General features: G+C 43.8%; 1 long non-coding RNA gene across 4 annotated transcripts; it reads right to left on the minus strand.

Annotated features, from left to right (window-relative positions):
• Nucleotides 1-539: 539 nt before the first annotated feature.
• LOC101750701 lies at nucleotides 540-23,399 on the minus strand. 4 transcript variants are annotated; one of them, XR_005858386.2, is made up of 5 exons: nucleotides 22,996-23,399; nucleotides 16,319-22,830; nucleotides 8,058-8,194; nucleotides 5,732-5,905; nucleotides 540-2,989 (listed from the first exon to the last, which is right to left on the minus strand). It is a non-coding gene; the product is annotated as an uncharacterized LOC101750701 (long non-coding RNA). The 4 variants fall into 4 exon arrangements; XR_005858385.2 differs by lacking the exon at nucleotides 540-2,989 and adding an exon at nucleotides 2,996-3,244; XR_005858387.2 differs by lacking the exon at nucleotides 540-2,989 and having other exon boundaries at nucleotides 5,425-5,905; nucleotides 16,319-16,849; nucleotides 17,105-22,830.
• Nucleotides 23,400-23,475: the final 76 nt, after the last annotated feature.

The following is a 23,475-nucleotide window of genomic DNA, read 5'->3' on the forward strand; positions in this document are numbered from 1 at the left end:
GGTCACGTCGCGGTGCATTCTGCTTTCGTGGTGGCCGTCATGGAAGGCTCCGCTTCCCTTTCCCTGAAATAATACTCCCCACCCTCCCTTTCTTAATGTACGCCACCAGGAATGCAGCAAAGCCTTTGAAACTAACTCTTTTCTCCCAAATTTCTCTCAGATTTCATATCTGAGGTGCTCAGTGTGAGGTGACCCGAAGCGTAGGAGTATCCCAGGCGGGATACTGACAGAACATCGTTCTCTGCTGACACAAATTGATGATTGTATTATTAACGTTTTTAACACTTCTGCCTTTTTTTGTGTGTGTGCCTGCGTGGAAACAAACAGCTCCAACCACGCCGATGCCTTGTTCTGTTTTTCGCAGGAGCGATGCTGACAGGCCGCAGAAAATCAGCAAACTCAGAGCAGACACAGGAACAAACCAATTCTGGCACCAGCAAACGATTGGAGGCTGCAAATTAGATTTGCTTCTGAAGTAGGGCACAGGTTAATAAGAATGTGGGATGCTGCTTCATCGCAGAGAAATAACAGCTTCCGTGTCTGAGAAAAGCATATTTAATCTGTACGACCGAAGCAGTGGCACAGCAGGCAAGGTAACCCTGTGACTGCAGGCTGCGTATCTGCTGTGGGAGGGCAGAACTAGAGGGTGTCTGTTGGGAGGTGCAGGCTGAGGTCATCTGTTGCTGTCACAGTTCTGTACCTGTTGGACTGGATGAGCAGGCTGGGACCACTGCCTGCTTTCCAGCTGGGATGGGAGCAATTATTTGCTGTCTGTGTGTCACAGCGTATCCTGTTCCTCCTCCTTCATTAAGTGGGTATCACTGTATGTCCTGAACACCACGAACCACTGGATAGTCCAAGAGGCCCTCCTTGTCTCTTATTAAAAGGAGCATAATGCAAGCAGCAATATCATGTGCTGGTTGGGGAAACATTACTCATATACCTTCAGGGCTGAATTCTGCCTGTGCCAATAGGGCTGCTTTTATCCTGTTAGTGAAATCAGCTGCAGAATTTCCTTTGGCTCCAGCTATACTGTGCTACCAGAGCAGCCTGGGAAAAGGCATGAGCATAGATTGCCTTGAATTGTAATCTCCCTCCCTGGTTCTGTGCACCTTGGGTCACTGACTTGACTCAGTAACTCCTGTTTTTGTGGTTGAACTCTGCTGGTTCTCTTGTCCCAACTTGGGTGACAAGCTGGGACCTGCCTTCCCCATTTCCCACCTCTCTCCTCCCTAGGCCACAAAAGGTGCCCATGGCAGCTGCTGCCAGAGGATGCTCTGGGAAATGGGGGTGGAAAGGGGACAGCGTACAGCTTGGAGGGTGGGAAGAAGAGCAATCTGTGATGGCTGCCGGTGTACGGGGGGAGGGGAAGGAGGCAAAGCAGCACGAATGATGGTGGAAGAATGCTACAGCTTCATAATCCATTTCTGAGCATAGATGTTGCACTGCAGTATGGAGCCCATGTGCCCTCTCTGCTGCAGTGCTGTCAGTGGGACTGCGAGGGTGTCACCCCTACAGACTGCAGCCTGCAGAGAACAGTGGGCTGCGTGGGGTTCACTCTTCCTTCCTCTTCTGCCCTCATTTCATACAAAAATATTCAGTATCCTTTAAGCTCTATCATCATGCCATACCCTCACAGGGCAAGGGCTGGTTTCAGATCTGCTGTCTACCAGCTTTTAAACAATTTTTACCTTTGCCTTGAACCAAAGGTAGGGAGAATCAGGCCTCTGACTCAAATACTGCCTTCTCACAAAGCTGCCACGTTAGCACAGAGGTGTTCAGATATCATTTGGCCCCTGCCAGTGTCCATTTCCCTAGACCTTGTGTAAAATGAAAATAAAAAATAAAATTATTTCTCCACCTGTCTTCCTCTGCTCTTCCTTCTCCCTCCCCTGCTCAGTGTGGGAAGGTCGCAGGCTAACAGATGCACAGCAACCAGACTGAGGAGGTCAGGTACCAGGAATACACAACAGCAAGCTGAGATGCTGCAAATGGCTGTTTTGATACTGGGAGTCCTGGGGAAGAAACAAACACTGATTCGGGCTTATCAATAGCAGCTTGTCTCTCCTGTACTGCTCACAACCCTCCCATGTATTTAATCTATCTGCAGTGCCAGGGAAGGTTCAGGCTGGATGTTAGGAAATACTACTTCTCTGAAAGGGTGGTCAGGCACTGGAATGGGCTGCCCAGAGAGGTGGTGGAGTCACCGACCCTGGTGGTGTTCAAAGAGCGTTTGGATGTTGTGTTGAGGGACATGGTTTAGCGGGAACCATTGGTGATGGGCGAATGGTTGGACTGGATGATCCTGTGGGTCTTTTCCAACCTTAGCGATTCTATGATTCTATGATTCTCTGTTTTTCTAACAATACAACCAGTCCATTTCAGGTGTGCTGGCAGCACATGGAAAGTGGTGTTGGCACGTTCTTCTCCTCCTTGCGAATTCTTGATTTCGGAAATAAAGGTCAAGGGAGAAGCGTGTTGCTGATGGACCCACGGGTGCCACTGAGAGGGAAGGAGTCAATGAACCCATACTCAGGGATAGTCTGATGACAGAAGAACAGAACTGGGGAGGGAAATGGTATTCTGGAACCTTTAAAAAGAACTGTTCCACTATCACACATTGTTTCTCACAGGACACAGGTAACTATATGGTGTCATGGAACTTACTGGTCTGTGAATCACCAGTTCAGCCCTATCTCTTGTTTCTGACTGGAATGGCCTGTGCTTCTTCATCCTGCAGTGAGGGGAACGTGGCCAGAGGTTTCACCTCGGTTCTGGTTGCAGACAGAAGCAAGGTAGGCACAGGTAGGATCAAGTGTCAAGAGCACTTAATGGGATGTGAGGGACATTCTCCCAGGAGAGCAGACATCTGTGTCTGTTGGGAAATTCCTGGAAAGAGTTCTAGCACCTTGTTCTGGCTCCTTTCTTCAGAATCCAGGCCTCATTCTTCATCAGTGCTGTGGTGAGCACGTAGGAGTTTTGAGCGTAACTGCCATGCAGATTTGAAATAGAAGATTATTTTAAATGGAACACCTATTAACTTTTATACCTTTCTTGATGCTGTCCTTGAGTTTGCACTGTTGGCACAGTTCAGGTCTCGATTTCCCAACCTTCTGCAAAACTGACAAGACCACATTTTGTATTGCATGAGCTGCCTTGGAGGAAGCCGTTGGGGCTTTGGCTGCACGGGCCTACTGGAAGCAGCTGAACACAGCCAGCTCGGGGCAGGAATTAAATGCACCTGCTAAAATTGTAGAAAAAGTAAGGTTGGAAGAGACAACTGAGTTCTATCCTCTAAATTGTATCTATTTCAATCCAAATAACTGTATTCTTAAAAGCTTCCAGAAGTGGCAATTCCAGTGTTCCCTGAGGCCATTTATTACAGCGCCCACAAGAAATCTAAAAAAGCTCAGTGGTAAAACAATTCCAGTGATAAATTAAGCAGCTCAGGCTTTCAGTTAAGATTGCTGGTGAACTCAATACATTTGAATTAATAAGTTACGTCCTGGCCATCTTTTCAATCGTAACCTTCAGTGCCACAAAAAGATAAAGAAGAAAGAGCTCAAACTGGTGTGGATGGTGTCTGTGGCTCTGCACCATCCAAGGATGGGTTCTGTATCTTGTTTTTGTCATGGCAGCTCAGCCTGTGGAGCACAGCTGTGTGACAGGAGGTTGGACCCTGAGGCACCCGATGCCCTGCCCACAGCCCTGGTTCCCTTCCTGGAAATGGACCCTTTCTTACTAATGCAGACTTCAGCTGATTGCCACATAAACACTGGGGCAGAGTACTGCTAGAAAGCATGCTTGAAGAGACCTCAGGAACATCAGGAAGTAAAACCACACTGGTTTGCTTAGTGGGGATCATAGTGCTCCTCACAGATAATGCCAAGGGCTATCTCCTGCCTCTGACTCACGCATTTTGCAACCCAGTGGAGATAACAGGGTAGTGCACGATGGAATTTGGTCGCTGTGCTCTTTGCCTATGTATCTATTTGCATAAAAGTTTAATTCATCACACCAGTTATCATATAAATGCTCTGGCATGTATTCATCCAACAGGGCTCGCATCTCCCTGCTTGGCACAGATGTTATTTAACAGTGACATTGATTTAATACCAAAGGTTGTTTCATTGGGTTTTGATGCCAGGGCTTTGGGGGAGAGCTTCACACAGTTAGACTGACAGGCTGCAATTTTCTTATACATTTGTATGGCATCCAGAAGTGGGCAAAAGGATCCATTTCTAGCAAACAATGACAAATCAAATCAGCGTCTGTACTTTCTTTCATCTTCCACTGCTTCATCCCTTTTCTTCAGTGTGAGCTTTTTGGGCCATCATTCTCCCTACTCATCACTAGCTAACTTCACTTAACTTGGTGTGGGGCATCTGCTAGCAAGCTTGGGAAGCTGCTTGCATATGTGTGTACTGCTTAGCTGTGTGCTGGGAGAGAGCATCTCAGACTTCTGTGATGATATGTGGATCTGCAGTTGCATGGTTGACTGTCTCATGGAATTATCAGTTTTCATGGCGGCTACAGATGGAGGGAGGAAGGAGGAGCCACCTCCCACACTATGCATATCTTCACAGGGAAAGGACAAACAACTTCAGCCCAGCTCCACAGGCACTTTCCTCTCTCCAAACAGGATTATTTTGGACTCCTGCCATGTCAGTGATTGGATACACAGTTGGAGAAATACATTACAGCTCAAAGGTGCTGCACTAACAGGAGCTCCCAAACATGGTACACGCTGTGCTTGGGCCCCTGCAATCTTCCAAACACAAAAATCTTCCTTACAACTCTGTTTTTCTTGTTTCTACTTCTTATGAGTATCCTGTTACATTTCATGCCTAAAAGGGGCAATAGGAAAGAGATCAACCGGAAGGCAAAGGATCAGTCAGCAAGGACATTTAGTCTACCCAAAGCTCTAAAGCACACCTCTCCTTGATGCTGAATCATTCTGTAAACAGGTGCATTTCACCTCAAGAGTTTTACTTTGTTAAGTGTTATGGAATTTGGAGAGATCTGAAAATATGCTCGCATAACAGGTTTGTCCTATCAGTATTGTTGATAACTGCATACCTTCCTAGGCTGGCAGACTAAACTGTGAATAGTCACACACACAATTGAACTAACAAACAACAGAAAACCAGATGGGATTCATCTGGTATCATTGTTATTCAGCATTAATCCTTAAATGTAACAGAAGCGCAGCGAGAAAGCCTGGGCTCTGTGTCTGTTAAGAACCAAATGCCTTCATCCTAACACAGCACAGACAATGCTAGCTTACAGGTCTGTAATTGACAACCTTTACTCCAATTCCTTCAGATGGCAGTTGAGGATTAAGTATCATCCCTATTATTTCAGACCAAATCTCATAATTCCTATTATCTGTATCATACAAGGATACACACCACTACAGTCCTGTGAGGAGGATGGCATAGATCAGTTTAATAAGAGCAGTTTTTGAACTGCAAAATACTCTGCGTTTTGGTAACAGATTTTGAAAAGAGAAATAAAATAAATAGAGGCTTTATTCGGCTTAAAACTTCAATCAGTGAATTCAAGTGGTAAAGCTCACTGTAGTAGAACAGCCAAGACGAGAAACAAGCACTAAACAGATTCTTTAGTCCACAGAAGGTGGATTCTCAATTCTGTCTTTAGAAACTTAAATAATCAGACTAATTTCCAGGTATACCAAAAAGATTCTCGCGGATCTCAGAAGACTGCTTACCACTGTGGGTGAGGGATGGCCAACGTAGCTTACAAGTCACCACAAGTGGATTTTCTTGTAAGATATAATCTTCTATGGCTGGTTGGCTTGTTGCACAAATTCATCCATGCTGTCCTTCTCCAGAGACCAGACACGGTATGGAAATGGCACTGATGAGGCAGCTCCAGTTTCTCCCTGAAAGCAAACAGAAGGAGACAGAACAGATATATAATTTCAGGAGCTATAAATTAACCACTAAGGATTAAAAAACAAGAAAATATTTACATTACACTGGTAACAGCGGTGAAAAATAATTAGAAAGAATGTTATTCAAAATCAGGTACTAAAATTATTTATAGTTATTTAAAGTAATAAACAGTTAAACACAATCAGTTCCTACTCACTGCATGCACTGTCTGTGTTCATTAACTAATGAGATTCTTTTTGTACTGTGGAGAAAGCAGGTCACATTTTGAACACACGAGATTATTCAGATTCAGCTGCTATCTAGCACAATGCTGTCCCATTTAATATTCATTCCATGGCTGGTGTTCAGTGTCCAAATACAAAACTTGCTACTGGTTCAGAAGATGTAGTAAAATCATCACCAAATCAGCAGCCATCACAAAGTTGAGTGGGTCAGAAAGTCACTCGGGCCTATTATCTGAGGTAGCATTTGAACAGAAAATCAGAACAGCCACGCTTGCTTTGCTATTGGCTATCCAGCTGAGATCCACATGGAAGAGATAGAGCACATGGGGAAAAGGGCAACAGCTTCCACTGAGCTGCTTTTTAGTTGCTGTTAGTTCTAAGGGTAGAGTTCAGAAGGAGCAGTGGACTATTGCTCTTTCCATCAGCACGTGATTAACATTACTGGAGACCCCAGCATCCTTCATTAATTGGAAGGATCCCACCTGCTCTTTCCTAGTGCAAGCCCCTGTCCTAATGGGACACTTGGCAGATGTAGTGATCCCTGACTCAGTGTAGGGAGGCACCCACTTCTACAGTCTATGAGGCCATGGTTCTCCCCCAGGTCCTGTCTTGAGATGTCATCCAAAACTGTGCAAAGTAATACAAAATAATAACATCTCGTGGCTACATGTGTTAAGCTTCACATCAAAAACGTAAAAGACTGCTGAGGAGGATGCAGCCTATCTGCAAGTAAGAAGCCAAGGGAGAACTGCAGTGGCAGTATGTCATATTGCAATACACACTGCAGTCAGGGGAGCAGATAAAGCACAGACCTTTGTTACTGCTTTCTGTTCATGGATACAGCAAGACCTTAAAAAAAAATGAAAGTGATGCATCTTCATTTTCTTTCAGTGGGCAGTTATGTCCACAGCAAAAAGAGCTACATAAAGTGAGCTGTGGTTACAGCATTTAGTCCAGCTGTAGTTTTTTCAGTCTCAATACATGCACGAAACTGAGGCAGAAGTGATTCCTCCTTCTCAGTAACATTGCTTCTAAGCAACTGACAGCAGAGAACCAAGATATTGGCCTATGACAGCAAGAGAGAAAAGAGCAATCCAAGAAAGTTCCAGTTGTAATGTTATGTTTACTGCAGTTATGCCAAGTTCAAACACATTTCTTTTCCTACTCACTGCACTGTATCCCAAAGGGGCAGTACGGCATGCACCCATGAGACACAGACCCTGCAAGAAACACAGTGGGATATACATAATTAGCCTAATGGGAAATTGCTCTTAGATGTTTAAGTCCAGGTTAATGCTAATTTGCACCACTTGCTTAATAACTGAGATTGATAAAAGGGAATAACAGGATAAAAATACTGCCCTCTGCCCTCCCCTGTATCTAACATGTATGAATGTCACCCAGTACTTTAGACTCCTTCCCACAGCTGAGCCAAAAGCTGTGTGGAAGGCAGAGCTGAACTGCAAGGAGTGATCCTCTGTTTTTATAACACAGTTCCTACTCGTCTCCTTGTCCATTTCAGCTGGGCTGCACGCATACACAGCTGTTTGGCAGCACTATTATTAGCGAGCCATTTATGTTTCTCATTAGTTTATCATACATGCAGAATTCTGTAAGTGAGATTAAAAAAACCAACACCACAAAAACCTGCAGTTGATATGAAAATGGAGACTGGAGACTGAACCAACAGCACGACCAAGGAAGTTTCATGTTCAGTGGAAGAGTAAGGACTGACACACGATGACAATCTGTCTCTTTTCAACACAATCACAACCAGCTCAGACACAGATGCTCCCTCTCATTACAGCAGTGCACGTATGGGCATTGTCATGCTAACAGAAATGTTAGCTCAGCTGGAATTTGCTACAGAGCAAAGCAAGGAAAAGCCGTTTATGAGAACTAAGAACTGTAATACCTCGGTTTCACTTTTGCTTCATGCTTTCAACACAGCAACTGGGAAGCTGCAATCTGAAAAGGCTCCGTCTGCTTTCTTCTCTACAGAAGTTTCAGCAGACAAGCTTGCAAAATAGGTCTCCCAGGAACAAATTCTGACTAAGAGAGGAAAGAAACATACATATATATATACACACATATACACGAGCCATTCATTGAAGCAGACCTGCAAAAATCTGCCACCTGAGAGGAATCCACTTCTTTTAACTAGCAATTTATATACCAGAGATTGAAAAAGTGTGGCTGTTCAACTCCAAAATAAATCTTATATTACATCATAGGAAAAGAGACCAAATGAAAAGGACACATCTGAAGCTGGGCTTCTGAATGTGTGTAAATTAGATTAGTGAAGGGGTGTAAGGACAGGAAGAGAATGGCTGCGTTTTACGGGGCAGTCGGGATCTTTTGGAGGGATCTGCAATCTGCTTCCCTTGTAATCTGAAAGGTTTGAGGTCTGAGGTCTGAAAATGTTGGATCTGAAAGATCTGTGTTCTTTCTGTGGGCCGGCAAAGCAGAAAGCAATTTTCACTCCTTTCAGAAAGCACTGGGAGTGTGTGCAGACACAGCGTGACAGTTATCTGGCAAGCTGCAGTGATGTGCCACCTCTCCAGCAGTACTCCAGAAGATCTCATGCTGAGTACAACTTGTCTCATGTGCTGGACATTTGGGATGAGTGACCTCCTGCATGCAAAGATTCGCTCCTGTATCAGCCTGCATCAATGACCGGGGGGTAGGAGGATGGAAAAAAGGAGTTTTCAGTGTTTGATTTAATGCACGTTGAAAAAAACCAGAACTTAGAATCATATCATAGAATCACAGAATGGCCTGGGTTGAAAAGGGCCACAGTGATCACTGAGTTCCAACCCACCTGCTATGTGCAGGGTCACCAACCAGCAGACCAGGCTGCCCAGAGCCACATCCAGCCTGGCCTTGAATGCCTCCAGGAATGGGGCATCCACAGCCTCCTTGGGCAACCTGTTCCAGTGCGTCACCACCCTCTGGGTGAAAACCTTCCTCCTAATATCCAACCTAAACCTCCCCTGTCTCAGTTTAAAGCCATTTCCCCTTGTCCTATCACTATCCACACTCACAGCCATTCCCCCCCTCCTGTTTATACACTTAGCTTTCTAAAGAATGCTGTTTTACTCCAAGACAGCAATGGATTGACAATTACTGAATGCAAAAAGAAATCATTGACTTGTATTATATGGACAATTTATGCTGCTTGCATGAAATAATTAAAAATTGCATCCTTCTACTGATTTTTATACAGAATATTATCACATTCTGGCAGAACACGGTACATGTGCTGAGAAACTAGCTCACAACGTGCGACACCTCCTATCTCTGCCAATATTAGCTTTATGGATCTAGTAATAATATTATGCTAATAGCTGCTGATTGCTATTTGTGTACCAGACTGTTCCAATACCATGGTGATGAGCGTGCTGTTAGTGTCTGGAACAGATGGACAGAACATGAGAGATGTTTGCCTTGATTTTAAGACAAACAGGATTACCTGTTTCATTAACAAGGCTACATGAAAGCGTGGGCAAAAACATGTGATCCTATCACCATCTCCAGTTGCTGACAGGAAGAAAAAGACTGCACATTTGTTAAGGCGCACACTGTATGCCACAAACAACTTGCCCTAACTTTCAGAGAGGGCAAATCTTCGAACCACACGTAAAGCCAATGCAGCTGTTTCATGCTGTTAAGAGTAGAAACTAAATTCACCACCTCCTGGCGCTCTCTGCCAGCTGCACAGCTCCTTCCCAGCTCTCTGCAGGGGTGATCCTTGAGGCTGGAGATGGGGGGATTGCCTGCGTGCTGCTCAACACAGTACTTCCTTACCTGCTGATTTTAAGGACCCTCATAAGGAAGAATGGCAACAGCTTCCATCCCCTCTGGAGGAGAGAATTAGAAGAGCAATGAACACTCCTACACCTCATCTTTTCAATGTGCCAGAGAAATAAGGAGAAAAGCACAGCTCAGTCCTGCTATGTTGTTTCTTTAGCCAGACCACGGAAGTCAAGAGAGCAACTTTATTCTGCACTCTCTTCTTCTCATGGAAATGAGAAAGAAAGGCCACGAGACAAAAGGGAAACATTTTCACTGTCGGTTGTGCATCTCTGTTTAGAATTAAGATGATACTGGAAAAAAAAAAGATCTCAGGGTAATATGGTATTATACAATACAAGATGTGATTCCATATACTGATTGTACTTAATGATTGAAAAGGCAGTTATGTAGAAAAGAAAGCTGTGACACAGAGCACTGGGGACATAACCACAACAACTCCTGTTCTATCTCAGTGAAAAGCCGAAAGAAGAAACTGGAATCTACTGCTTTCATACAAGAGCTGCCAATTTCCCACTGCTATCAGAAGCCAGTCATGTTTGGAAAGGAAATGACCACTTGCTGCACGGCAAAAGTAGCAGGTGCAGATGGTGTGTGAGCAGCTTTCCCAATCACTGGTCTGCCAAGGTCACAAAACAGAAAACACAAAGGTACAACAGTACAAATGGTTTTAAGGACACTCATTCAGCTCCTGCCAGGTCATCTACAGATTCTGAGAGCACTTCATTCCATTTGGCATGCAAAAAGGTATGAAATAAGGCCACCAACGTAGACGAGGTGTCAGATCACCGCACTGATATATTTCCTCTTCCCACCACACACAAACCAAATTCTATAAATTACATATGTCAACAAACACTAGCAATATGCTGAAGCACCACAGTCATTCAAATGAATGGTGGCAATGCCTCGTCTTTAAATTTAATTGTCTGTTCGTGCTGCCAGGAATGCTGTTTGGAAATGTCTGCCTGGCCTGCAGGCAGCTTCACAATGTCAGGCTGCAGCACAGAGCTGTGAAAGGAGATGCTCAGAGCCCCTGCCAATGCTACCAAAGCAAGCACTCGCTGCCTTGGTCTGCCAGTGTAACGTGTGTCTGAGGATGAAACAAATAACAATCCTGCAAAGCGTCAAAGGTCTTCCCAGGGGATGGGAATTGGTGTGCAGCCTCTGCAGAGCATGTCAGGCAAGGTCAGCACTACTGAAGGTGTTGCCATGGTTTACCATACACAGTGAGGAGTGAACCCACAGAACTAAACTTTCTGCCGTGCTTTCATTTTCCACTTCTTTTTTTTTTTTTTTACTGGCAAGAAACACCCATCTACATCTGTCCAAGGCATCATGTCATACTGCTACAAGCAAAAAGAGATGGGGGGTTGGTCCTCATTCACATCTAAAATACGCAGCTTGAGAATGTAACAGGAAATAGCAGAGCAAAGACAGTTTCCAAGAACCATAGAGCCAAATCAGCACTTTGTTCTCAGTGGGTAGATGAAAAAAAGCCTTCCCTGGCTCTCTGTGAAGCAGGGTGAAATATAGAATGATACATTCTATTTCTGTGGAGCTTTGCATTTGCAAATACTGACTGTATTTCCATCTGATTCCAGTAGCAAAAACAGGTTAGGTAGGCTAGTTAGAGTAGAATTCATTTAGAAGCTAAGCAAGACAGCTGCACATACGAGACAGTATGTATGCCTTCCTCCTTCTGAGGGATGAGTTCCTCTATCCTGAAATGGGTATCTAAGATAAATAGAACAAATCATTTTCTGAAGTTCCTGCTTCTCCTTGTTGACTGCTGCCCATTTGCTGAGACAAGATGGCTGAAATATAGGGGGTGATTCATTTGATTTTGTCCATTACTTGTGAGTTCTCTTCAAAATGAAAAGCAAAGCAGTGTACAATAGCATCATAAGACTCCATCTTTATTGTCTCTGTAATTCAGTCTATTCATTTTGACCAGAAAAAAAGCAGATGTCCCCTGCATTGGCACTAAATCTTTAGCCTGGCTTCAAGAAGTTAAATGACAAGCTTTTTGCTAACTTTGTTAACAGCCCCAGTAACATCCCCAAGCAGACGTATTGCTAAATGACTGCCACATATTGGTCAGAACGATGAGGTTATATTTCAGGGCATGAGAGCAAAGAGTAAAAATCTCTACTGTGATCTGGGAAATACTCTTAAGCAGCACTTACTATGTTAAACTGACAATATTTTTTATACTTTTTGAAAGAGCCATCATTTTTCCCTACTGGCTTCATTCCCACCCTGATCTGACTGCATTTTGAACATAGGGTAATTAATCAATTAAATGCTCTGTCCATTCCGTTTCCTTCACAATAATGGACTAGCCCGTGTCTACATTGCAGAACGGACTCACCTAAAATAACTGTTACATCTACATATGAACAGTGTAGTTGGTCACACTGAAAGGCTGCTGAGCTCAGAATCCCATCTCCAACAGTGTGTATATTTTATTAGATATGAATGACCCACAGAGACGCAGCAAGGTACTATGAAAATAGAGTTGCTAAGTACCACTTTGCCACTACAAGTTGCATGTGATGACGTTCAAGGCATTGCTAAGCTGGCAGTCCCTTGCTTGGCTTGCTGTAGTGGTGTAAAGCTTACTTTTGGCTTGATCTACAGGGAGACACAAGGAATGCCAAAAGCGTTACTGGAAAAGGTGATCTGAGATGCTGGGACTTACACTGAGCGTGGTAAGAACACTGACTGATATGGATGTGGTCTGTGCTCTGGGGCACCAGGATCACACACTGTGTGGCTTTTGTGAATAAATCTTGTTTTCCACGATCAGACAACGCTTCTAATATACTTAGCATAGAGGGAAGAATGTTAAGGGCAGAATAAACACGTTGTGATATATCTCCTAAGTCCTCTCCCAGTCTCTAGCTTCCATAATCATTTGTCTTTCCTTCATCCATGAGCATACTTACGTCTGCTGCCAAGGTTACACACAAAAAAAGACTTCTTCTGTTCACAGAATCAAGAGGACCATTTTGTTCATTCACTGCGCTGAGAACAAATACCCCAAAATACTCATTCACACGCTATAGAAAGTGTTACTATAAACACAAAAGGGACATTTAATCCTCAGGACATTTAAAGGAGGCTTCAAATGATATTCTCTTTTCTTCCCAAGCTTGTTTTTATATAGAAGAACTTCTGGTCCTTACTGAAAGAATACTGCAATTACAAAGCAGTGGAATTACAGGAGTGTAACCTGACAGGTGAGCTTTCGAACAAGGAACAATATTTCATATTTATTAAATTAAAAAACATGAGCCCTCATAAAGGAGAATCACAGGGGTTGGAACAGACCTCAGGAGATCATTGAGTCCAACCCCCTGCTAAGGCAGGTCCCCTACAATAGGTCACACAGGTTGGCGTACAGATAGGTCTTGTATATCTCCATAGAAAGAGACCCCACAGCCTCTCCGGGCAGCCTGTTCCAGTGCTCTGTCATCCTTACCACAAGGAAGTTCTTCCACATGTTTGTGCAGAACTTCCTACGTTCAAGTTTTAGGCCATTACTCCTTGTTCTATCGCTACACACCACCAAGAAGAGCCTGACTGCTCTCTTTTTCATGCACCCCAGGATACCACTGGACTTCTTGCCCACAGAGGCTCACGGCCAACTCATTTATGATACCCAAGGTTCAGTTCTAATCTGCTAACAAACACTACATCCAATACAGGAAAGCGGCCTAACAAGCCCCAAAGAACCCCACCTCTGCTACCTTTGTTATCCCTGGAGCAGATTCTGATGTTGGCTAAGCCAGTGCAAACACAGACCAAACAGGGAGGATACTGCTGGTTTACAACCCTGCAAACACTCTCAGACAAGAGTCAGCTGAACACACCAGTCATGCCATCTGTATCAGTGTTGTGAAGGAGTCGCTTTGTGGCTTTCACGATGTCCTGAATTCCTTAAAGAGGGGAATCCCAGTCTGTCTACCTCAGTATTGGTCAATATGATCAACTGCAACTGTTGAAAGCAGGGCTTGTACCCTGCAGGCTGACTGGTTATTTGAATCAGAAAAGTAATGATTGGATAATGAACTGAACGCGGAAATCTATTTCACAGAATGATGTAAGAAATGATATCAAAGAAATGAATAGACATTAACTTCGTCAGATTAAATCCATGCTTGGAACTAATTGAATTTTTCAAAGGTAGAGGGGGAAAACATACAGCTGTTTGTTTTAAACAGCTCTTCCAATAGTTTTCCCCTTTCTATTTCCATTGGGCATTTCTTTTCTTCCTTAGACAAAAGAGCAGACTAGCCCTACCACACGTTTCAGCTACGGGTTCTCAAATAAAAGGAAGGTTATTTCTCAAGCCAGCCATAGCATCAGCATAACAACGGAGTTCCGACCTACTGGAATGAAGATTTGATAAAAATGTTGATAGGAACTACAGAAAATCTCTCCAGGTCACAAAATGTGCCTATTCAAATGGATTTAGATACACGTTTGGGTAGATTGTTTCATAGACTTGTATTGGATTTTGTGTTCCCATACATACCAGTGCAACTTCCTCTTAGAAAAGAAAATATATATTACTTTGGAATGACAAACAGGTTAAACAAAACAAATCATACCAGTAATGCCAGCCTAACAAACAGTCAATTAAAAAAAGTTAATCTGTACATACATTTAGACTAAATCTGGGTTTTAACTATACATTTTCTCACCCAGTAAATAACTAAGTTGAAATAAATAAATAAATAAATAAATAAATAAATTAAAATTGACAAATGAACCTACCACAAGAGTACAGTGTTGAAATATTGTATGCCAGCTCTGCACGGAACAACTTCAAAGGTCACAGAGCGAAAGCAGGTTTTAGTGATGCTTCCATTCACCCCTTCTATTCCAAACCCTCTCCTCTCCCCATCTCCCCCTCATCTGAAGTGACATCACCACCAGTGCTGGAAACCACCATATCTGTAGGCAGAAATACCTTCTTCTAACGTTTCAATTTCTTAAGGCAAAAGGCCTATGCCGTTGCATTTGGTGTATGAGTGCATATTCTCCTGTTTTCACTTCCCCTTTAAATAACTTTTGAATCCAGTGTGTGCTTTTCAAATAAATTTCTAAGCAAAGTAAAGAATTCAAGATAGAAATTTGTTGCAAGTTTAGCAGACATGGGCAGCCAACTGGGAAGAAGAGACCCAAACAGCACTTCCAACCATGGGAAAAGATGTACCAGATCCCTACTCACTAGACGATGTCCTACGACAGACACAAAGACCATCCAAGCCACGGGAAAAGCTTGGATCAGATCTTGCACCGGATTAGATGTAAAAGAGCCCAGAATGGGACACATACCCATTGGAAACCAGGCTTCGCTGATTCCATTGCTCACAGATGTACTGGCTCATCTCCCTGAGACTTTCCTACCATACAGAGCTAGGCTTCCCTAAATGTTTGCTCATGCCATTCACAGCTCAAGATTATCCCTTACACTCCAACTATCCCTTCTTCTTAAGACCTCCAGCGCATATGTGGTGAAGGCTTTTTTCCACACTTGGAATAGATTCCTTAGTGCCCCCAACCACCAAGCAGTACTTTAAACACACCATTTCAATCTACCTGTAATTTTTCTCAATATAAGAAACCACTTGCTTAAGTGACCTCATTTAAAATGTGATTCTGCTCACTGATGTTGGCTTGTTATATGAGTCAGCCCTTTTCTTCCTGTTCACAGAGCTTGAATAGTCAAGCCCTCCAAATAGAATTATATTCTCTTCTGTACAGGCTGTAGCCACGTCCACAATGCTATATGCCTGTGCATTGGCAACAGGGCTTCAGGTCACATACAGATGATTTCTTTTCCATCTAGCAGTGCCAGTGGATAGGGTTAACACTCTTCAGATGTGCTAAGAGAAGAGCTTGTGGGAGCATTGCTAATTCAAGTGATGCAAAACCAGATGCCGTATGTCAGAACAGGATTTTAAACTGCTTAATAAAATCTGCCCAATTGTGCTTAATATGAATTAGGGAGGACTCACAGAACCCCCTCTGTGACAGGTCGGTATGTAACAGCTAGAAGGACCCACAGAGCTGTGGAAGGAAAGTCTTCTTCCTCTGCACATCTGGATCTGAAGCATAACTTCTATTGACATTCTACAGAAGCCAATGCTGCTGCCACTGTTATGTTAAGAAAACCAAGAAACAGAAAGGAAGTTGTAGGATTCCATACACTTTAAAAAAGGAAAGCATATTTCTCCAGCGGCACAGACCTGATACGGCTCAAATTTACTGCACTTTTTCATTGAGCAAAACACCTTTTGGCACATTCTCCTCTTCCAGTAATATGGCTTGTTGAGTTCAAACACTTACACAGAACAGCTGTTAGGCTCAGCCCTTCAGCTGACAGTCCTGACAGAAAACTGGAGTCTTCTCTTTTTCATACTGAAGTGAATTGGCCAATGGGATTCCATGTTCTAGTGCTGGCTGTTGGGCCAGACAGAATCTGTGCACATAAGCCTTCTTTCTTCAGGGAATGTGGCTCAACAAATCGTCCTCACTCTTTTGCATTAGAAAGACCACTATTACCTCACCAATGTATCTTCTGCAGATGAAGGCTGAAGAAACAAAGCAAACAAACAATGTTGGCTGAGGAATGAATTACTCTTTGGTAGTCAGATGGAAGGAAAGTCTCCGAGGAAATTTAATCACCACACCCTCCGAGTTACTGAGGCTGTGTGGAAGTCGCAGCTGGGTGACTGCTTATGCAAACTTAGGAAAATGTTTGCTTAATGAAAAGATTAAACAAAACCATTCAGGACAATGTCTTCTGTGTCTAACAGGATTGGACTGTTACAGAAAACCCAGTCTTGCGTTCATATCCGTCCAGGTAGACCATTGGCTCTGTGGGGAACAGATTTGTGCACACACAGTTTAACCGAAGGATTCCATTTGCAGGATGTCAGATGTAACATTTGCTACATGTCAGCTTTTAAAGAAAGAGTTTTCATGTGCATCAGAAGGAAGAAAGGAAAAAAAAAAGTTAACTCAGATTTGGTCCAGAAGATGAAAATGTGGGACTCCAGGAAAAAAACAGTCAAGGGATACACAGATTTTACAATAAAATGAACGAGGAAAATTCCTACCACGAATACTCACCCAGAGGGCAAAAAGCAATGCTGCAGAACTCTCTTGGCTTACATTTTGATTGTTGCAGTGAATGGCACTCTTTGGGATTATTCAAAGATTCCAAGTGGGATGTTGCATGTGATTCATTGAATCTTTTTTTGTCTTTTTCCAACTAAGCGTTTTCACAGGGAAAAAACAATGATGTCATCAAGTTCCCCTCTCTGCTGAGAGAGGATAATTGCAAGGTTCTGTTGATTAGAACATTTCAGTCAGTGACATCTTTAATCTAAGTAGGTTCATTTGCCGTTACTTCGTTGTAGCTCATGAGGGAGGCAAAATTCCCTTATAGATCCCCTTGTGGACTATAGCCAGGCCATGGAGGACCATCAGCTTTGCAGGATGGGGCTCAAGAATTAGACACACAAACAAAACAATACAGTATTTCGAGGGGACTTATTCTTGTCTGCAACATAATTTTCCTTGCAAGAAGAAATAAACCTAGATGAGAACGGGACAGATCAAATAAAGAGTGCTACATTCTTTCCCTCTGAAGATATTGAACAAAATATTAAAAATTCTGAGCAAACCCATACAACTCCAACACTGCACCTATAGAGCAGCTTAGCTACGTTTTTAATTAGTGGGCACGAGGGACAAAGTTAGGTTTCCATCTTCAAGCTGCAGTGCTTAAAGCAAGGACCCAGACCCCAAGCTGTTTGTACCCTGCTCCTGTTAGCATTCAGGTCTGAGCATAGCTGAGCAGAGAAAGCAGTGTGCTGCTACTCGAGGCTGCCACCTCCTGCCTGCAATCCCTGCTCTCTCCTGGCTGGCTAGTGACCTGGTCAGGGTGCTGCTTCTAATGTCCTTTTGCTTGCAAAGCTAACTCCACAGAGAAAGGATGTTTCCTCAAGAATAATTAGTCACCAATATTTAGATGAGTTACAGGAAGCAGAGCAACTGTGCAACGTGTAGGATTCATCTTAGGAACAGTTACATTTCCATGGATATCCAAGGCTGTCAGACCAATGAACAGTGCAAAGCCAGAAAGGAGATGGTTTCCTCCTCCAGAAGCACCATGCTGTGTTTCAGCAGATGCACCTCTCCATTTTAGGATACGCATTGAACAATTGCCAGATAAAAATACATTGGCAACATCTGAAATGTCTTATTGCACTTAGAAACTGTTGATTAAAGGAGGAAAGATCAAAGAGAGCAGGGTTGCATTTTCCCCCCAGTGATTAATACCAGCTTTACCTTCAGGTGGCAACAAAACTGCCAAAACTGGGAAATTAGAGGACAGCTTTATGCTTTGCACACTTCAGATGTCTGAGAGTTCTTTGCTTCTAATCAATTTGGCTGCAGCCTCACATCCTTCATTCACATCTGAGACTTTCTCTCCATGAGCCCGGCTATTGGGATCGCTGTCAGTGTGCATTTCTGCATCATTATCCAGTCTGAGACCTTGATATTCTCCTTGTAAGCAAGCACAAGGAAACATGAGTTGGGTTGCATGCCTTTAACCAAGTTCTTATCCCTAAACAGAAGCACAGTAGGCTCTCCTGCATCCCACTGACTAGGAAACCAAGATACAGGTCTCTGCTCAGACCTCATCTTGCCTCAGGCACTCATTCACGTAGAAGTATTCTATACAAACTCAATTAAGAAATGCAGGAAAAGAAATGGCTAGAAAAGCAATTAAGTAATTTGTTAAAAGTAATGCTTGCTTCACAGCAATGAGGAATTGAAGTCTTGTTTTTGGAAAATTTGAGGTGTAAATAGACTTCAGCAAGCAGAGTTCTACCATCAGAAAACCATGTCAAGGCAGGGTTCTGCATTTGCTGCGGGTAAGTTTTGAAAACTGCATTTGTTGTTTATAGAGTCAGTATCCAACCTCACAGTAATCAAACATCAGCACTGTGGTTCATGCATTGGGCTGGGCATCAGATAATTTACACTCTGGCCTTGGCTCTGTCTTAGACTTCCACTACGCCATCATCACTTAAATTCTGTTCTCAGAGGTGACATTTAATGTGGGATAAGCCAGCTTTGTCTGCTAGACTGTAATATCTGGAACCCCATTTTCAAAAGGTGGTTTCATTGACTTCAGCTGGTAGGAAAAGGGCCACAGAGTTCTCTGTGGCCCCTAACTTCCAGTGAAATCAATGGAAGTATGTGTCCTACAGGGATCTGGGCTGTTGTGACCAAGTAGCATCATATCCTGTGATCAAAATCCATTACGATTTACAATGTCTGAGTTCTATCATATAACTTTGTCTGTATTTGGAATGGCAGGTGCCGAACACACTTGAAATTCTACACGGAATTTAAACTAAAAGAGGGGAGATTTAGGTTGGATGTTACAAAGAAATTCTTTGCTTAGGGGATGGTGAGGCCCTGGCACTGCTGCCCAGAGCTGTGGGTGCCTCATTCCTGGAGGTGCCCAAGGCTGGGTTGGATGGGCCCTGGGCACCCTGAGCTGGTGGGGGCAGCCAGCCCATGGCAGAGGAGTTGAAGCTAGATGATCTTTAAGGTTCCCTCTGACTTAAGCCATTCTACAGTTCTACTATTCTAAAACGAAATCCAGCAAAATGTGACTTTTACAACATGTTCTTACGTTTGTCTGGCAATGAACCAACAAAAACAAACGTTTACACTGTTACCCTGCAATGCTAGAGAGGAAAAACATTTCCTGGTGAAGAAACATTGTGGAAAAATCCCCAACAGTACAATCCAGTGCTCAACGTATTTTAATTCTACACCCAAACACCTCACTCAATAATCCCAGTGCAGCCTATAGCAGATAGCGTGATCTAGGTGAGGAAGTTTGGCAGCTGTACTACTGCTTCCAGCCTGTATGACTCAGACTGGGTGGTGCTAACAGGGAGGAGAATCCGGTCCTTTTTCTCTGCAGAAATTCAGGCCTGCTGAGCACTCTCACCTGACACAGTTTGACAAATGAGCTGTCTTCTCTGAGCATGAAAATTACCTACATGGTTACCCAGTACCACACTGCTTCTGGCATGTGAGCGAGTTTGGGTTTGATAACCAAAGATATTAAAGATTTAGCAAAGGTCAGAATTCCTGGATGCTGGTGGTGTAGCCATGCAGTGCTGGGTGGGGGTGTGTTGGTTTATCTGCCCCCTGAACCATTGACTACTTGGATGCATACCGACTCCCTGAATGTTTCTAACTTCCCATGTCCCGTTTCATACATCTTACAAATAATACTCAGCGTTCAGTCTATTCTAAGGGGTGCTTTCTTTGAATCTCTGTTTTCTTTGGATTTTGACGAAGAATGAAATAATTTAGAGGTGAAGGTAAAATGCCTCAGCAGGAAACAAAACAGATTAACTAAGAGAAAAGCATTAATACCAACACTTACGGAGGGTGTCCTTCCCTCCACCTCACAAACAAAAGTGGAAGCAGCCTCAACAACGTCGGGTCTGGCCCCAGTTTTGCCAGGCTGCACAGAGCTGGCACAGGCAACTCCTACTCACCCACCCTGCGACTGCTGAGAAAGAAGCAAAAGTGGGACTGGAAATGCATCATTTCCTGTGTTTTATACTCTCCAGGCTGCCACTTTGTTTTGTTAAGGACTTTTCTCAGGCTGATCAGGCACAGAAGAGATATCTTCTGTTCCTGCTGGATCCTCCTTTGCCTGCTATACCAAGCAAAGCTCTGTGTGCATCAGTAGCTCATTTTCCCTTTCTGTTCTGAGTGCTTCCTGCCTCTGTTCATGCAGTTTCTCTATGTCTGCACATTAGCACGAAGGCAGGTCTCCTGACTGGCAAGTTCCTAAAAATCTATTCAACACTGTACAAGACAGATGCAGTAAAAGCTTCAGCACTCCACTTAAGTCATCATACTTTGCTTATCTTCTATCACAAAGCCTTGCCCTCTTGCTAAAGCCACAGCAAGTCGCTGCACCATCTCCTCCTAGGAAACAATGGGTAGTTCCCTCTGTGGCTTTGCAAGCAACAGATATTGGGCTTTAGCTTTCTGGCAGAGAACTTTTCCATTTACACAGTGTTATGTGAAGGTTACTTTACAACTTAGAGCAAGAAGACAAAGCTGTGAAGTATATATACAAGTCTACTCTGACAACAGAAAAAATACATACGTTATTTTCTTCTTGTTGCTTATTTCTTTACAACCTTGATAGCAAGTTGCACTAACTAGAATATGCATCATTAGACTTATGTCTCATAGAACAAAAGAAATACCAAATGCTGTGTATTTTGGATATAGTGAAATTAAATCTCTCCTGCGTATATTATGCTATTAGAATGGCTCAAACACATCACAAGTACTGACACTCTGCAGAATTTCTGGAATGCTGTGCTGTTCCTTGATGCCATTCATGAAGACAACAGATCTCCTCCTCCACTCGTGCACCGATGCATGCTCTCCATTACCCTGCTTGCAGCAAATGACACTGACAAGTACAGACCATGACAAAACGTCTCTCCCTGCTACTAACAAGGCTGCTCCAGTGCTCTGCAACTTTCTTCTTTACAGCCACTGCATTTTCTATCTTCTTTTGGACATGAAGTAACATCTCGGTCCAACTAAATTAGTAAAGTAAGCTTTAAAATAGACTTCCGTGCAAGCCGTGTTATACTTCCTCTCCCACACTGTACATGACCTTTAATAAAACACCAAAACCTTTTAAGTCTATTCAAAAACAGACAGCAGTAGTTGGTAGCAAGAACAGCGATGGCTACACTGTGCAGTACACAAGTTCCTCCTTAACAGGCCTATTTCTGGTGCAGAACTTGTGCCCCTTTAATGTGTCACCTTATATGCTATCCTAGATGCAGCAAATTGACAAGTTTGTTTTGCAGGGATTGGCAGACTTCAGTATCACTGTTTCCTGGGTGACTTTAATTACACTGTAATTTCTGACTGCAGCTATCAGATTAATCCCTCGGGTTTCCTTAACTAATAGACTAAATCCCTGGTAGAAAAGGGCTTATGTAATAAAAGCTGTGGGGATGTAAATTAATGTAATCCAATTAAACTAGTAAACATATTTGTTGAGTTCTACTGAATGTTTAATCTCAGAAAAATTAGCAAATGCATCATTTGTTTGTTTGTTCGTTTTTCCTTCAGGTCTCCTAAATAAAGGCAAGTTTATCTCAGAGCAGAGAACACCTCGCTACATAAGGAAGCGCAGTGGAAGCATTCTGTCAACTGATGAACGGAGGATTAGAACTCAAACTGAAACACTTCTCATTCACAGAGCTCAAGTGCTTTATTCGTGAGCATAAGCATCATATGGCGTGGTACATATCCAGCTCATTAAACTCAGATTTGGGAAGGTTAAGCAATGTGTCCAGAATTACCTAGCAAGTCTAACAGTAGAGCAAGAGGCAGAAGCTGCTTCCTCAGTCTGAGCCCCTTTGCAATGGGTTCAACAAGATGAGTGACTTCAGATCAACGGATCAACTAATTTTTCTTGACAAACAACAGCTTTTTAAGGCAACTGTTATATGTGTCTGTTGCACATACCAAGCAAAAACATAAACCCTTCACTTGTATGAATATGAAAACATTACACATTGAAAAATGGAAAGTATTAATGCAAAACTTATCTGTATCACAGTGCAATTCACATCCAGGTACAGCTGCTGATGCTCCAGAATGACCAGGAAGCCCTTCCATTATACCTGCACTGTGCTGGTTAATTCATGTATATTCACAGAGCTGAATGCTTCGGAAAGCTGAATGCTTCACGTTCTTTTCATTCTCAATATCTGAATGTGATTAAAATTCGTTAAAGAGTTAAATATTATGGCACGTATTCCGCTATTTCTCACGTTTCAAAGCACAAAAAAATCACAGCCTTTCCCTGACCCCCCGGCCCTCCCCTGGCACAGCTCCACGCCGTCCCCTCAGGCCCCGTCCCACACGTGGCACACCTGGTGCTTCCTCCCAGGCAGGGCACGCTCCTGCTTTCTCGAGCCTTTTGGCCATCGGTGGAAGGCTGGGGGACGCCGAGCAGCGGGCCGTCACAGGCAGCCCAGGGGGTCACACAGCTTTGACTGGAAGGACGCAAAGCAGAAGTGTGCGCGCAGCGCCACTTGGGAAGGGGAATCTTTCAGGCCTCAGTGTGGGGCGGACGGCAGAGGGCCACGGAATCTCCTTCCCTGGACACAGTGCCGGACAGCGCGCTCTAGGGGAGCAGGAGGGCGGATTCCATGACCTCCGGAGGCGCTTTCCAACCTCAGCCATCCTCTGCCTCCGGGAGGGGTCACGGGGCGCGGCGTCCCGGCCCGCTCCGAGCAGACCGCGCCGCCGCCATGGCAACGGCGGTGGGCGGGGCGAAGGGGGCGCCCGCGCCGCTCCGATTGGCTGGCGGCGGGGCGCTGACGGCTTCCGGCGTGCGCGCGCGACAGGGC

Source organism: Gallus gallus, chromosome 3 (assembly GCF_016699485.2).
Source record: "Gallus gallus isolate bGalGal1 chromosome 3, bGalGal1.mat.broiler.GRCg7b, whole genome shotgun sequence".
NCBI lineage: Eukaryota > Metazoa > Chordata > Aves > Galliformes > Phasianidae > Gallus > Gallus gallus.